General features: G+C 46.1%; 1 protein-coding gene across 1 annotated transcript in view; it reads left to right on the top strand.

Moving 5' to 3' along the window:
- The first annotated feature begins 223 nt into the window (after positions 1-223).
- Positions 224-16,966, top strand: part of DRC12 (dynein regulatory complex subunit 12 homolog) — a 162,190-nt gene continuing 145,447 nt past the window's right edge. The window contains exon 1 of the mRNA XM_073566466.1: positions 224-310. The gene's annotated coding sequence lies outside the window, so the exon portion shown is untranslated. The remainder of the gene's footprint in view (positions 311-16,966) is intronic.

Genomic DNA, 16,966 nt, shown 5'->3' with positions numbered 1-16,966 from the left:
TGACCCCATACACGGTGTCGCACATTCGCATGTTCTGACGTGAAGCAGTTTGAGAATTCTCAGGCTGAGTGTCTATAGCCAGTAGTTCAAGAAACTGTCCCCACAGCCCAGGAGATTAATGCTAGCTCCCCTCACCCCCTGCCCTCTATAATAATGAGCTTGTATGTTTGCAGAGTCCTCTGTCGCCATGGTTGTATTGCTTTATACACCTCGCCCTCTCAGCCTTCACAGCAGCTTTATGAAGGGAGAGACTGCTTTCAGGACATGGTGACCGAGCACAACACCAGGCCCGGCTCTCAGTAGAACTGAGGTAATTTTGCAGCCACATACTGGCTGCTTTTTGAAGTATACAGCGTGGTGTGCAGTTTATAGTTTATTTCCTTGTGTGTGATTACAGTGATTATATGGGATTATGTATAATCCCACAACTATTTTATCCAAATGTAAACTCTGACTGGACCAGAGATGAAGGTGAGAAGTTTCCAGCAAACTAAGTGCAGATAGTGCAGTGTTTCTGTGGGGTTATGCTGATTTATTTTATTTTTAATATTTATTAACCTACATCATAGAACAAGTCAATGATTGGACAAGGCTGAAGATGGTTGCTTATTCGTCAGTTTCTTATTCAGAGCTGAAGTTGGTTTCTTATTTGTCAGTTTCTTAATCGGCAATTTTTTTTCTTTTCTGTTTTTTATAGGTTTTACAACAAAAAATAACCATCATAATAATAAAATATAATGCAGTGAGGTGCCCAGATGTGAATACACTTAAAAACAGTTACAAAAACTATAAAACTGGCACAAAAATGGGCATCAATGTGGGCACCAAAGAGTGTTAAAGAAAGGGTTAAATGACTTTGGGCCACTGATATCACACTGCAGACATATAAAACAGGGAGCCCCATATCAAAACCAGGTCACTCCAGCCTGGCCCAAATGGGTTCTGGGCATCAGAACTGGCATCAAAGTGGGAAGATAGTGATGCCTCGCATCAGACCCACGTCCCTCCAGCCTTGCCCAAATGGGTTCTGGGCATCAGAATTGGCATAAAAATTGGGCAGTCGATTTTCACAGATTTGATTAAGTAACTGATGTTTTTTAGGGGTTAAATGACTTTGGGCCATTGATCGCACACCATTATTACATGCATTTTGATGCCCTGCATGAAAATCATATCTCTCCAGCTTTTCCCAAATGGGTTCTGGCCATGAGAATTGGCATCAAAGTTGGCAGTCGATTTTAATGATTTGAATAATAACTGATATTTTTAAGGGGTTAGATGACCTTGGGACATTCGTTGATATCACATCACCTTTACATACACAGTAAGGGCTCATGCCCACTTGCGGTTAAATTGGACAAATTAAATTCGATAAAAAATTGGATTGAATTCGTACCAATGTTAATCTATCATTGTGTCTTTATCTGCGTTTCTTTTTTCCAGATTGGATCGGATCACGATCGAGCTGGAAAAAAATCGCAGCATGCTGCGATTTGCTGCAATTAAATATAAACACAAGGGCCAATGCACACAGTGAACAAGTCAGTAGGACAGTGTTCACCCCACCAAAACACTGAAACACAGAAAAACACAATATAACAAACGTATAAAAATACTCTGCTGTAATAAAAGTAACAGTAAACAGCAAGTGCTAGTAAAAAGATGATAGCAAAACAGGGTATTTGGTTGATACGTTTTGTGCAAAAAATGTATAATAAGCTGCTCTACCAAACAACAAGGTATACCCATATCAGAGCAGTCCCTAACCAATGTATTTAAAACCTGACCATGTGTATAGTACCTATATGAGCAGGATTCAGAAAGGTAATGTCCGATGGATTTGCTGCAAATCTCGGACGAGACTCACCAATGCAAGTCAATGGATGCGAGAAAAAAACGCACAGCTCATGCACCATGCATGTGTTGTCCTTTTTTTATGCACCAGTGTCCTTAGAAAAGCTGGCATTTCATATGCAGCTACTGTAAAATCACACTGACATGTTAAAAAAAAAGAATACATGTATACACATAGAATAAGTGTATGTGTATATATATATATATATATATATATATATATATATATATATATCCACGATTCAAAAGGAAAGAATAAGACAGAACCGCTAGTACTGCTGAATCTATGTGCCACAGGTGTAGTGAACAATTGCAGGCTATACCTCAAGATTCCAGGTGCTCCTCCAGAAAAACATCATGATGAATTCCATTAAAGAAAGAAAAAGGATAGCACTCACTCATTTGACCCATAGAAGCACTGTTTAGCGCGAAACGGCCGTCGTCAGCACCTGCAACCGCACACTCCTGTCCTCACTCTCCCGGCCATGATTTTTTAATCGCTACTGAATAAAGTATGTAACTTTTTCAAGATTGGTGAGTGCTATCCATTTTCTTTCTTCAATGGAATATATATATATATATATATATATATATTTATTTTTTTATTTTTGTCAGAGATATATATAACAAAATAACCTAAAATTAAATTGTCGGGTTCAGTAAAATAATTGCAGAACCCGACAGGATATGACACATGGTTTACATATAGTAAACCATGTCATATCAAAATGATTTATATATGCCAGTGTTTATTAAATGGTTTAGTGTGTTAGGAAAAAATTGGAACTCTAGGGGTTAAATTAAAGGCTATAATCACGGAAAAAAATTGCATGGGTTCCCGCGCAATTTTCTTCGCCAGATAAGGAAAGCCAGTGACTGGGGGCAGATATAAATAGCCTAGAAGGGGACCATGGTTATTGGCCCCCCGGCTAAAAACATCTGTCCCCAGCCACCCCAGAAAAGGTGCATCTATAAGATGCGCCTTTTCTGGCATTAGCCTCTCTATTCCCATAGCCAAGTAGCGGTGGCATATGGGTTAATAAGGGGTTAATGTCAACTCGCTATTGGAAGGTGACATTAAGCCGAGTTAATAAAGGAGAGGTGTCAATCAGACTTCTATCCATTATTAACCCTAGAATAGTAAAGGATTAAAAAATACACACACATTAATTAAAAAACATTTTAATGAAATAAATACACCAAGTTTTTGACCAAATTTATTATTCAGCCAATCCATCAGAAGCCGTTGATCACCTGTAAAAAAACAAAAAATTAAAAACCAACAATATCCATACCTGTCCGCATTTCAGTCATGTCCCCCGCAGCAATCCATCTTAGGGGTTAACTAGTTTTCAGCCGGGAGCAGTGCTAATGCTACTGCCCTGGCTCTAAACCACTGCCGAATGAATGAAATAATCTCTGCGCATCCTCCCCGGCTGACTGGAGATGAACTCTTAAGTGTGGGAAAGTTTCTGAACTTTTTCCCACGCTCCTGAGTTCACCTCAGGTCTGCCAGGGACTCTGCGCAGCCTCTGTGACGTCAGCTGTTGTCAGTGATGAATTCATTCACTCGGTAGTGGTTTACAGCCAGGGCAGTAGCATTAGCACTGCTCCCCGCTATAAACTAGTTAACCCCTGAAATGGATTGCTGCAGGGAACATGACTGAACTGCGGACAGGTATGGATATTGTTGTTTTTTTGTTTTAATTTTTTTTATAGGTGAACAATGGCTTCAGATGGATTGACAGTGAAATAAATTTGGTCAAAAACTATGTGTCATTATTTCTTTAAAATAAGTTGTACTTAATTTGTGTGTATTTTTTAACCCTTTACAACTATAGGATTAATAATGGAGAGGTGTCTCATTGACACCTCTCCATTATTAACCCGGCTTAATGTCACCTTCCAATAGCATGGTGACATTAACCCCTTATTAACCCATATGCCACCACTACAGGGCTATGGGAATAGAGAGGCTAAGTCCCAGAAAAGGCGCATCTTATAGATGTACAGTATATATACAGTATAAAATATATGAGGTAAATACAAAGGAAGGGGAACTTAAGCCCGAAAATGCCAAAATTATGTGATCTTTTTATTATATATATATATATATATATAATCTATAGGAAGTCCAAATGTGAAATCAAATATAAATCACCACACCCAATTGGCACCACAGACAAAAAAATGGACCTAAATGAGACGGGACCATCGGAAATACAACATTAAAGCACCAAACAGAGAAAACCTGACTAACAGTCCACTGTATAAAATTGTTAATTTTATTATAATTATAGCAAGGTTAAAAAACAATTATATACAATCACAATTAGTGTTGAGCGATACCATCAGATATTGAGAAATATCGGATCGGATTGGATCGGCCGATATCCAAAAAGTATCAGGTATCGTCGATTCCGATCCCGGAAGTCCCATTCAAGTCAATGGGACCGAAATATCGGAATTAAAAAAAAACCTTTCTTTCCTTGTAGGTTAATTCTACATGAAGAAAAACAACTAAGAATAATGTAGAATGTATTGGGGGAGGTGGAGGAGACATTAAAGGCATAGAGGTTTAGCCCAATCAAATGGAATAGCAGGAATAATTTTTTTTTTTTTTTAAGACGTTCGGAGTTACAAAGATATTGACTATGTTAACCTCTTTTAAATTTTGTCAGATATGTATGTTTCACTACTTCCATGCTCTTCACCTTCTTTTTTACTTCTCCCACACTTTCTCCTTCATGATCCTCAGCAGCAGCAGCATCTTTTTCATCAACTTCTTCTTCACCTTATTCATCGTCTTCTTCTTCACCTTCTTCCTATTATTCTTTTTTTTTACATTCTTCATATTCTTCTTATTCAACTATTATTCTTCTTCATATTCTACTTCTTAATCTTCTTCCTATTCTTCTTCTTCATCATATTCTTATTTGTGACAGTCATTCCTGTAGTTGTTATCTATAAAAGTTTGAAGATTGCACCTTCCGTTCTGCCTGTCACAAAAGATTTACAACAGGATTTGTCCGTGTTCAGTTTGGCCTGCAGCAGCAGGCATTTTCCAGGGGCACCACGAGGAGGAACGGACTCACCCCCATACACTGCTTAGTCTTCTACTGCTTATAATTTAGATCATATCATTTGCTCTGATTTTTAGTCTTATGCTTAATGTTCTTCTGCTTTTGGTTTTTCTGCTTCTTGGTCTTCTGTCTCTTGTTGTTCTGCATCTTGGTGGTTGTCTTCATGTTCTTTGTCCTCTTCGTCATCTTCTTCAGGGTCATCTTTTTGGTCTTCTTCGGTGTGGTCTTCAGGGTCGTCGTCTTCAGGGTCGTCATCATGGACATCCAGAGTGAGATCCAAAAACCATTTCCACAAGCTCGAACTTGGAAAAGTAGCAGAAGGTACAACAAGGCTGAGGAACTGCTGAGAACCAGCTGACGGTACTGGAACCCGGATGGTTAGCAGAAGGAACAAGAGCAAATGGAACTAGCGAGGACCAGCTGATGGTGCTGGAACCCGGAGGGGCAGCATAAGGAACAAGAACAAATGGCACAACCGTGGACCAGCTGACGGTGCTGGAACGCGGTTACTAAGCAGGAGGTACCTGTGCTAGAAAGCACTACCAAGGACCAGCAGAAGTTAATGAAACTCAGATACCGAGAAGGAGGCACCTAGGCCAAAGGCACTGCCGAGAACCAGCTGATGGTGCTGGAACCCGGATGGGTAGCAGAAGCTGCAAGAGAAAATGGAACTAGCGAGGACCAGCTGACGGTGCTGGAACCCGGATGGTTAGCAGAAGGAACAAGAGCAAATGGAACTAGCGAGGACCAGCTGACGGTGCTGGAACCCAGAGGGGCAGCAGAAGGAACAAGAGCCAATGGCACAACCGTGGACCAGCTAACGGTGCTGGAACACGGTTACTAAGCAGGAGGTATCTGTGCTAGAAAGCACTACCAAGGACCAGCAGACGTTGCTGGAACTCGGATACCGAGAAGGAGGCACCTAGGCCAAAGGCACTGCCGAGAACCAGCTGACGGTGTTGGAACCCAGATGGGTAGCAGAAGCTGCAAGAGCAAATGGAACTAGCGAGGACCAGCTGACGGTGCTGGAAGCCGGAGGGGCAGCAGAAGGAACAAGAGCCAATGGCACAACCGTGGACCAGCTGACGGTGCTGGAACCCAGTTACTAAGCAGGAGGTACCTGTGCTACAAAGCACTACCAAGGACCAGCAGACGTTGCTGGAACTCGGATGCCGAGAAGGAGGCACCTAAGCCAAAGGCACTGCCGAGAACCAGCTGACGGTACTGGAACCCGGATGGGTAGCAGAAGGTACCCATGAAAAACAAAGTTGCAAGGCCGCGAGCCGGCCGCAGTTACCGAAACCCACAGTCCTACAGGGGGTGCTTGTCCTATTGGAACTACAGAACCAGCCTTTATTACCAGAACCCGCAGCCCACATAGGAAGCACCTAAACTGCAGGCACCATAGGCTTGGCTAACCCGACCGCAACATGACAGGACAACGTATTGGTGGCAAAGTGACGTTGACACTACCCGGAAACAGCAGGCGTGCTGGACCCAGGCTGGGCAGGAGGGAGTACCCGTGCCAAAGACACTGCCGAGAACCAGCTGACAGGGCTGGAACCCGGATGGGTAGCAGAAGCTACAAGACTCAATGGAACTACCGAGAACCAGCTGACGGTGCTGGAACCCAGAGTGGCAGCAGAAGGAACAATAGCCAATGGCACAACTGTGGACCAGCTGACGGTGCTGGAACCCGGATGGGTAGCAGAAGCTGCAAGAGCAAATGGAACTAGCGAGGACCAGCTGACGGTGCTGGAACCCGGAGGGGCAGCAGAAGGAACAAGAGCCAATGGCACAACCGTGGACCAGCTGACGGTGCTGGAACCTGGTTACAAAGCAGGAGGTACTTGTGCTACAAAGCACTACCAAGGACCAGCAGACGTTGCTGGAACTCGGATACCGAGAAGGAGGCACCTCAGCCAAAGGCAATGCCGAGAACCAGCTGACGGTGCTGGTACCCGGATGGGTAGCAGAAGCTACAAGAGTCAATGGAACTACTGAGAACTAGCTGACGGTGCTGGAACCCAGAGTGGCAGCAGAAGGAACAAGAGCCAATGGCACAACCGTGGACCAGCTGACGGTACTGGAACCCGGATGGGTAGCAGAAGCTACAAGAGTCAATGGAACTACCGAGAACCAGCTGACGGTGCTGGAACACGGTTACTAAGCAGGAGGTACCTGTGATAGAAAGCACTACCAAGGACCAGCATACATTGCTAGAACTCGGATACCGAGAAGGAGGCACCTAGGCCAAAGGCACTGCCGAGAACCAGCTGACGGTGCTGGAACCCGGATGGGTAGCAGAAGGTACCCATGAAAAACAAAGTTGCAAGGCCGCGAGCCGGCCGCAGTTACCGAAACCCACAGTCCTTACAGGTGGTGCTTGTCCTATTGGCACTACGGAACCAGCCTTTATTACCAGAACCCGCAACCCACATAGGAAGCACCTAAACTGCAGGCACCATAGGCTTGGCTAACCCGACCACAACACAACAGGACAACGTATTGGTGGCAAAGTGACGTTGACACTACCCGGAAACAGCAGGCGTGCTGGAACAACCAGGATGGGCAGGAGGGAGTACCTGTACCAAAGACACTTCTGAGCAGCAACTGGCGATGTTGGAGCCCAGGGTCAATCAGGGTGTAGCCTGAGGCCTAATTTCATCAAGTTTAATTTCTGTTGTAGACTACTACTGATTTCAAACATGCTCCAACTAGGCCTCTGGCTCCACTCTGTCTCTAGTATTTCCCCTGGCCTCCAACCCCGCCAGTTGCTGCTCAGAAGTGGCGTCTGCACAATCTACACTTGTTCCTGTGTTACTGGGGTTCAGTAATGTCAGCTGTTCCCCTGATGTGTGTCCGGCAATGTCTCCTGCTCTGTCCACATTCCCACTAATAGTAGTGGGAATGTGGACAGAGCAGGAGACATTGCCGGACACACATCAGGGGTTCAGCTGACGTCACTGAACCCCAGTAACACAGGAACAAGTGTTGATTGTGCAGATGCCACTTCTGAGCAGCAACTGGCGGGGTTGGAGGCTAGGGGAAATATTAGAGACAGAGTGGAGCCAGAGGCCTAATTGGAGCATGTTTGAAATCAGCAGTAGTGTGAATGTGGAGGCAGCAGGAGATATTGCCCGTCCACACAGCAGGGGAGCAGCTGGTATTACTGAACCCCACTAACACTGGAGCATGTGTTTCTCTCTGTGCAGATGGCACTTCTGAGCAACAACTGGCTGTGTTGAAGCCCAGGATCAGTCATGGAGCAGGCTGAGGCCTAATTGCAGCAAGTTTTATAGGTGATGTAGTTTGAATGTGGAGGCAGCAGGCGATATTGCCGTCCACACAGCAGGGGAGCAGCTGGCATTACTGATCCCCACTAACACTGGAGCATGTGTTTCTCTCTGTGCATACGGCACTTCCAAGCAACAACTGGCTGTGTTGAAGCCCAGGATCAGTCATGGAGCAGGCTGAGGCCTAATTGCAGCAAGTTTTATAGGTGATGTAGTTTGAATGTGGAGGCAGCAGGAGATATTGCCGCCCACACAGCAGGGGAGCAGCTGGCATTACTGAACCCCACTAACACTGGAGCATGTGTTTCGCTCTGTGCAGACGGCACTTCCGAGCAACAACTGGCTGTGTTGAAGCCCAGGATCAGTCATGCAGCAGGCTGAGGCCTAATTGCAGCAAGTCGAAAATCGGATGTAGTGTCAATGTGGAGGCAGCAGGAGACTTTGCCGTCCACACAGCAGGGGAGCAGCTGATGTTACTGAACCCCACTGACACAGGAGCTGGTGTTTTTCTCTGTACGGACGGCACTTCCGAGCGACAACTGGCTGTGTTGAAGCCCAGGTTCAATCATGCGGCAGGCTGAGACCTACTTGGAGCAAGTAGAAAATCGGATGTAGTATCAATGTGCAGGCAGCAGGAGACTTTGCCATCCACACAGCAGGGGAGCATCTGACGTTACTGAACCCCACTAACACAGGAGCTAGTGTTTTTCTCTGTGTGTACAGCACTTCCAAGTGACAACTGGCTGTGTTGAAGCCCAGGATCAATCATGCAGCAGGCAGGGGCCTAATTGCAGCAAGTTTTATATAGGTTGTAGACTACTACTGATTGTAACCGTGCTCCACTTTGGCCTCTGGCTCCACTGTCTCTAGTATTTCCCCTGGCCTCCAACCCCGCCAGTTGCTGCTTAGAAGTGGCGTCTGCACAATCCAAACTTGTTCCTGTGTTACTGGGGCTCAGTTACGTCAGTTGAGCCCCTGATGTGTGTCCGGCAATGTCTCCTGCTCTGTCCACATTCCCACTACTAGTAATGGGAATGTGGACAGAGCAGGAGACATTGCCGGACACACATCAGGGGATCAACTGACGTGACTGAGCCCCAGTAACACAGGAACAAGTGTGGATTGTGCAGACGCCACTTCAGAGCAGCAACTGGCGGGGTTGGAGGCCAGGGGAAATACTAGAGACAGTGGAGCCAGAGGCCTATGTGGAGCGCGGTTAAAAATCAGTAGTAGTTTGAATGTGGAGGCAGCAGGAGACATTGCCGTTCACACAGCAGGGGAGCAGCTGACGTTACTGAACCCCACTAACACAGGAGCTAGTGTTTTTCTCTGTGCAGATGGCACTTCTGAGCGACAACTGGCTGTGTTGAAGCCCAGGAATTACAGTTCAGGTGGTAGAAACATGAACACAACAGGAGACCTGGATACTGTTGCCAACCAATTATTTATTCTGGAAGAGGACTGGCAAATTCTGGTGAGATCCAGGCCTTGTTCATTTTCAGAAAAGTAAGCCAGTCAACGTTATCGGAGGATAGTCGCGTGCGACGGTCTGTTAGTGCACCACCTGTGGCACTAAAGACGCATTCCGATAATACACTGGCAGCAGGGCAAGCCAGCACCTCCAATGCATACTACCTAAGCTCTGGCCATGTATCCAGCTTAGAGACCCAAAACTTGAAGGGGGAAGAGCCGTCTGGGAGTACACTGACAGGGCAAGACATGTAGTCTGTCACCATCTGACGGAAACGTTGCCTCCTGCTGACTGGAGCCGTCTGTGATGGTGTAGACATTTGTGGCGGGCACACAAAACTTTGCCACATTTGGGCCATACTGGTCTTGCCTTGTGCTGAGGCGCTGCCTCTGCTCCCTCTTTGTGCAGAGCTTCCTCCACTGCCTCGACGCACTGAGCTGCTTTGTAAAGCACTAGCAGCACTGCTGTCAGGTGGAATGGAGAACATGATGAAATGCACCAGTGTCTCTTGGTACTCCCGCATTTTACGCTCCCGATTCAATGGTGTTATGAGGCTTTGTAAGTTGTCCCGGTAGCGAGGATCTAGGAGGGTGTACACCAAATAATCAGCTGTGTAGAGAATGTGGGCGATGCGGTGGTCATTTCTCAGGCACTGCAGCATGAAATCAACCATGTGCTGCAGACTCCCAACTGCCCAAGAAATGCTGTCCCCTGCTTGAGGCGTCATCTCTGCCTGCTCTGCATCACCCCACCCTCGCTGTACATACTGACTAGAGCATTGTGTACCTCCCTCCTCTGGAGAGATGTCTTCCTCCTCCATTGATTTTTCTGCATCCTCCTCACAAAGTGTCCCCTGCCTAGGCCTTTGTGAGGAACCACATAGCGCAGACTGTCCAGAAGCAGATGGCATTTGTGACTCCTCATCCTCCACCTCTTCCAAAACCTGCTCCCTTAGTGCTTGCAGCGTTTTTTGAAGCAGGCAGATAAGGGGGACAGTCATGCTGACTAGTGCATCATCTGCACTCGCCATCCGCGTGGAATCATCGAAGGCACGCAAAACGAGGCAGATGTCCTTCATAGAGGCCCCCTCAGTGGTGCTGAAGTGTGACCGGCGCACAGTGCGACTTGTTTGCGCCTGATGCAGCTGGTACTCCATTACTGATGCCTTCTGCTCACACAACCGCTCCAACATATGTAACGTTGAATTCCACCTGGTGGGTAGGTCACATATGATGCGATGTTCCGGAAGACATAATCAGCGCTGCAGAGCTGCAATGCGTGATCTTGCCATGCTGGAACGCCGCAAGTGAGCGCACTCTGTGCGGACCTTGTGCAGCAGTGCATCAAGATCCTGATAGTCCCTCGGAAAGCTCTGCACGACCAAGTTCAGCACATGTGCCAGACATGGGATGTGAGTGAGGTTGCCTAGGCCCAGAGCTGCCACCAGATTTCGGCCATTGTCACACACTACCAAGCCTGGCTGGAGATTCGCTGGCAGAAACCACACGTCGCTCTCCTGTTTGATGGCATTCCAGAGCTCCTGCGCTGTGTGGCTTTGATTCCCCAAAGAAATTAATTTCAGTATGGCCTGTTGACGTTTGACCACGGCTGTGCTCATATCGGTCATAACAGGCTCCTGCAGCGCTGATTCTGAGGAACTGGAGTATGAAGAGGAGTCAATGTGTACAGGCTGGATTCCTGCAATCCTTGGAGTTGGCAGAACACGTACAGCGCCACTCTCAAGATCTGTACCCGGCTCCACAACATTGACCCAATGGGCAGTGAGGGAAAGGTATTGTCCCTGTCCATGGTTACTGGTCCACACATCGGTGGTCAGGTGGACCTTGCTACTGACGGCGTTTAGTAGCGCATGTTTAATTTTTCCCTCCACATGCTTTTGCAGGGCAGGGACGGCTTGCCTGCTGAAATAAAAGCGGCTGGGCACGTTGTATTGTGGGACTGCCAATGCCATGAAGTTCCGGAAGGTGTCAGTCTCCACCAGCCTGAATGAGAGCATTTCAAGGGCCAGTAATTTGGCAATGCCAGCATTCAGAGCCTGTGCTCGAGGAAGCTTTGCCGAGTATGGCCACCTTTTCTCCCATGCCTGTGCTACCGATGGCTGTAGAGTGGTCTGGGAGTGTGAGGATGAACGGGAACGTGGTGCTGTGGGTGGAATGTCACTGGGTCTCTGGACAACAGTGCCAGAGGTTCTTCCTTAGCGATCCTGTGAGGAAGCCGAACCAGCTGTGTGTGAGCTGGAGGAAGAAGCTACAACACAAGCTGAAGAGGTGGTAGGTGGTGCTGTAGGTTGGCCTACGTCTTCAGTGTGTCTCTGTAACTCCACCACGTGCTTGGTCCATACATGTTTCCACATATTTGTGGTATTGAGGTTGCTGACATTTTTCCCTCTTTTGACTTTCTGATAACACAGCTTGCATTTGACAATGCAAATGTCATCTGCAACTGTGTCAAAAAAGGACCACGCACTGCAAGTCTTGGGAGCGCCCGCTTTGGCTTTTGGAAGAGGAATGCTCCTAACAGGTGCCGAAGTGGAGGCTACAGGCAACCAAGTCTGCCCCCTTCCTCTCCCTCCTGTTTTGGCCATTCGGGGAATCTCTTCCTCAGAGCTGCTCCCACCACCTTCCTGTTCCTCACACCATGATGGGTCAAGGACCTCATCATCTACACTCCCCTCTTCAAACACCTGCTTCTCCTGGGTAGTCTCGCCAGCACCGTACGAACCAGAAAGTGGCACCTGAGTCTCGTCATCATCTGATGCGTACTGAGGTGTGCTGACCATAGGCACTGGCCCACCCGCCTCTTCAGATTCAGAGGGACAAAGCAGTTGCGCATCACTGCATATTCCCTCTTCTTCACATTTTTGAATGCTGCTTGGCTGGCCCCCTCTTTCCAAGCTAACAGATTCAGAGAACAGAAGTAGAGACTGTGATGGCTCCTGTCCAGGGCTCTCTGACTGCCTGGGCACTTTGGCAGGTGGTGAAGAGACAGATGGTTGCTCTTCAGTGCTCTGGCCCTGAGATGACGTGGAAGTCATTGAAGTCGATGCGTTAGCTGCCATCCATCCGACAACGGCCTCAATTTTTTCCTCCCGCAGCAGTGGGCTATGGCGAGGTCCTACAAAGCTGCGCATAAAGGACTGCTGTCTGCTAAAACTAGGGGATGCTGACTCACTGATGCCCGCAGCAGGCACAGAATTCCCACGTCATCTCCCTGCAGAATCCCCACGTCCTCTCCCTGCTGAAACTCCATGCCCACGCCCACGTGCCTTACTCCCTGCCTTCTTCATCTTGGTAGACTGATAAAGATAGGCAGAAAAGTACAAAGGGGGGACTTAGTGTGCTTATTTCTGAACAGCTGCTAACAGGTATAAGAAACACTTATTTTATAAAGTGTGTGTGTGGACTACACTTTAATATGAGCTAATGTGGCCTACACAACTGTCAAATGGAGTGTTTGGTGAACTTTATTTTGTTTTGTTTTTTTTAAAAAAAACCCAAAAAGGATGTGACCAAAGATTTGAAAGCGATAGTATCACAAACTTTTTGGAGCTATTACAATGCAGGAAGGTAACCTACAATGCAAAAGTTGAGGCTCCAAAAAATAGGGTAATACTAAGGGCACAAGCCAGAAAAAAGGCTCCTCTATCTACTCCTATATAGTGTTTGCAACCAACCAATGTAGATGGATACGGATGGATGCACACAAATAGGAGAATGAAAAATGAGCTGCAATAAAAGAAAAATATGTATGAGGCAGTGACACACGCTGAGTGGCCTACAACCAGACGTAGCTGCAGGACACACTACAGCGTGAGCTGCACTCACACACAGAGACCTCTCAGACAGCCGTGAACAGTGCAGATAAGTGGGCACTAGCACTGAAAGGCAGCAGAAAGGCTCCGCTGTCTACTCCTATAGTGTTTGCAACCAACGTATATGGATACGGATGGATGCACACTAATAGGAGAAAGAAAAATGAGCTTCAATAAAAGAAAAATATGTGTGAGGCAGTGACGCACGCTGAGCGGCCTACAACCAAACGTAGCTGCAGGACACACAACAGCGTGAGCTGCACTCATACACAGAGACCTCTCAGACAGCCGTGAACAGTGCAGATAAGTGGGCACTAGCACTGAAAGGCAGCAGAAAGGCTCCGCTGTCTACTCCTATAGTGTTTGCAACCAACGTATATGGATACGGATGGATGCACACTAATAGGAGAATGAAAAATGAGCTGCAATAAAAGAAAAATATGTATGAGGCAGTGATGCACGCTGAGCGGCCTACAATCAGACGTAGCTGCAGGACACACTACTCAGCGTGAGCTGCACTCACACACAGAGACCTCTCAGACAGCCGTGAACAATGCAGAAAACTGGGCCCTAGCACTGAAAGGCTGCAGAGAGGCTCCGCTGTCTACTCCTATATGCTTGCAACCAACCAATGTAGATGAATACGGATGGATGCACACTAATAGGAGAATGAAAAATGAGCAGCAAAAAAAGAAAAATATGTATGAGGCAGTGACACACACTGAGCGGCCTACAACCAGACGTGGCTGCAGGACACACTACACAGCGTGAGCTGCACTCACACAGAACTTGCAGACAGCTGTGAACACTGCTGCAAGGCAAAACAAAGCTACACTTATTGAGAATGTAGCCTGGGTAAAGCACAATATGATTTGGAAAATCGTTATCTCTAACTGTCCCTCAGAGTCTTGAACAGCAGCCTGTCCCTAACTGAATTCACAGCAGAGTGAACCCGAAATGGCGGCGGCGGGTTTTATAGTGCATCATGACATCATTTCAGCAGCCAATCACAGCCATGCCATTAGTTAACATGCCTACATGCCTAACAGGATGTGCCCACACTTCTGAGGATTGTCATTGGCTGAATCAAATCAAACTGGCTCCTAGCATTATGGGAACTTCCGATTCCAGTATTCTATATGCTAAAAGTATCGGAACTCAGCATCGGAATTCCGAAACCGTGAATATCGGCTGATACCCGATACTTGCGGTATCGGAATGCTCAACACTAGTGACAATTCATTAAAGTGGATAAAAATACAAAATACTGCTCTGTGTATTAAGAAAAAATGGGGCACTGTTAAGCAGGATAGTAGTAGTATATCGCAGTACTAAAAAAAACACATAGTGAAAAGACAAATTTACATAGAGCGGATGTATAAAATATATGTGCACAACAAATCACGTTTACTATGTATAAAGTGCTTGTGACAAAATTCTGTGCAAATAAAAATGAAAAAAATACATTAAAGTGCAACAAGTGCAGAAAATAAGTGTAACAGCATGTGCTAATGTGCCTTGAACAAGCCAATACCACACATAATAATAATAGAGTGCTATAGCATAAAGACACCACTAGATGTCACTATATCCACATGAAGTACTTAGGTAACCAGGAAAGATGTATTGGATAGGTAGGGATTATATAGCCATAGTGGAGGTCAGTAACTTACAAATATTGTATCCTGCTGGTCTCATGGTAAGCGCCCACCCAACACAGCGTTTCAACATGTAGCTTCGTCAGTGGGTCTGTGTGTGTGTGTTTTAAATAATATTTTGCTTTAAAACGATGTGTAAATGACAGAAAAGTGCTCTATATAAAAGCTCATGTTAAAATCGCATTGCAGTCTGATTGCAATCGCACTGCATTCTGATGTTACTCGGATGCTAGGTGTGAAAAATCTGTGTTCTCGCACAAAAAACGCATGACACTCGCCTGACAATTGCATTACCCTCGTCCGACTCTCCTGCACCAAAATCGCACCATTTTTTTAATTGCTAGTGTGTCTCTGCCCTAAGGCTGGAGGCAAACTAGCGATTTAAATATCGGTCCGATTTTGATGCAGGAGAGTCGGACGAGTGCAATTGTCAGGCGAGTGTCATGCGTTCTTGTGCGAGTTTACATCCGAATGCAGTGCGATTGCTATCAGACTACAATGCAATTTTAACATGAGATTTTACATAGAGAAATGTTCTAAATCAATTACACAGTTTTAAAACAAAATATTCTTCAAAACATATATATATATATATATATATACATACATATATACTGTATATACAGTATAAATATATTTTAGATAGATTAAAAGCCGGCAAATGATTTGCCGCGTACATTTTAATCACAGAGTGACTGGTTAGATTACAGTCGATATAATAGAGACATACACTTAGAATACATATATATATTTATATTGCAGAGAGAGATAGAATAGTCGGTGATTCATTTGTCGGCTTCTGAAGAATCACTGCAGGAGCCGACAGGATAGAGGACATGGTTTACATATACTAAATAGATGCAGAATAGTTAGATATGTATATGTCAGTGACCAATACAATTAGCAGTGTGTGTGCAAGTTAGGGGACATGTATGTAAATAATAAAAGATTCTTTTTGGGGGAAGAAATGGCGTGGGCCCCCGCGCAATTTTCCAATCCAGAGAGGGAAAGCCTGCAACTGGGGGCCAATGTTTATAGCCTAGAAAGGGGTTAATACCCATGGGTCTCCCCAGGCTATGATTATCAGCCCGCAGTTGTATATTTAGCATTTACTGTTTATTAAAATGGGGGCTGTGTGCCTATGTTGCGTTTTTTAAGCGTTTCCGCCGCATATTTCCCGCAGTGGAAACACTTAAAAATGCATCCACATGCATTTGTATGGGATTCCGCAGTTGCTGTGTCCATGCTGTGGATTTTACAGCTGCGGAATCGAATAGCGGTAAAATCCGCAGAATGTTCAATATTTCTGCGGAATCGCGGCGATTCCGCTGCCATAAGATTGCATTGAAACGCTCACTTTACGCATGTGGCTATGCCCACCATGCGTAAAGTGAGCGCTTCATGTGCAGATGGTACCCAGGGCCTGGAGGAGAGAAGACTTGTGACTCTGGTGTATACCGTTTGTTTCGCTGTGTGCTTTTTCTGTGTATGATTAGGCTTGTCCCATGTTCTGTATCTGCTTGGTGATTCTGTACTGCTGTTATATCTCCGGTTTTGACCCTTGGCTAAGTACTCTGACTTCCCTCCTGTCTACGCCCCTGGTTATCGCATTCCTGTCTGGTTTCTGACTTCGGCTTGTATTGCACCATCCTTCTGTCTCATCCCTAGGCTCCTGCGTTACCCTCCGGTTACTGATCTCAGCTTGTCTGACCTCGCTGCCGACTCCGCCGGCTTCCGCTTTCATTCTCTCACCCCAATGGGAGTTAGCTCCA

This window comes from Dendrobates tinctorius, unplaced genomic scaffold (assembly GCF_039654945.1).
Source record: "Dendrobates tinctorius isolate UK_male_01 unplaced genomic scaffold, ASM3965494v1 ptg000018l, whole genome shotgun sequence".
In the NCBI taxonomy this organism is placed as follows: Eukaryota; Metazoa; Chordata; class Amphibia; order Anura; family Dendrobatidae; genus Dendrobates; species Dendrobates tinctorius.
Note: the sequence above shows the minus strand (reverse complement) of the source record. Positions and strands in the feature narration are given on the sequence as shown.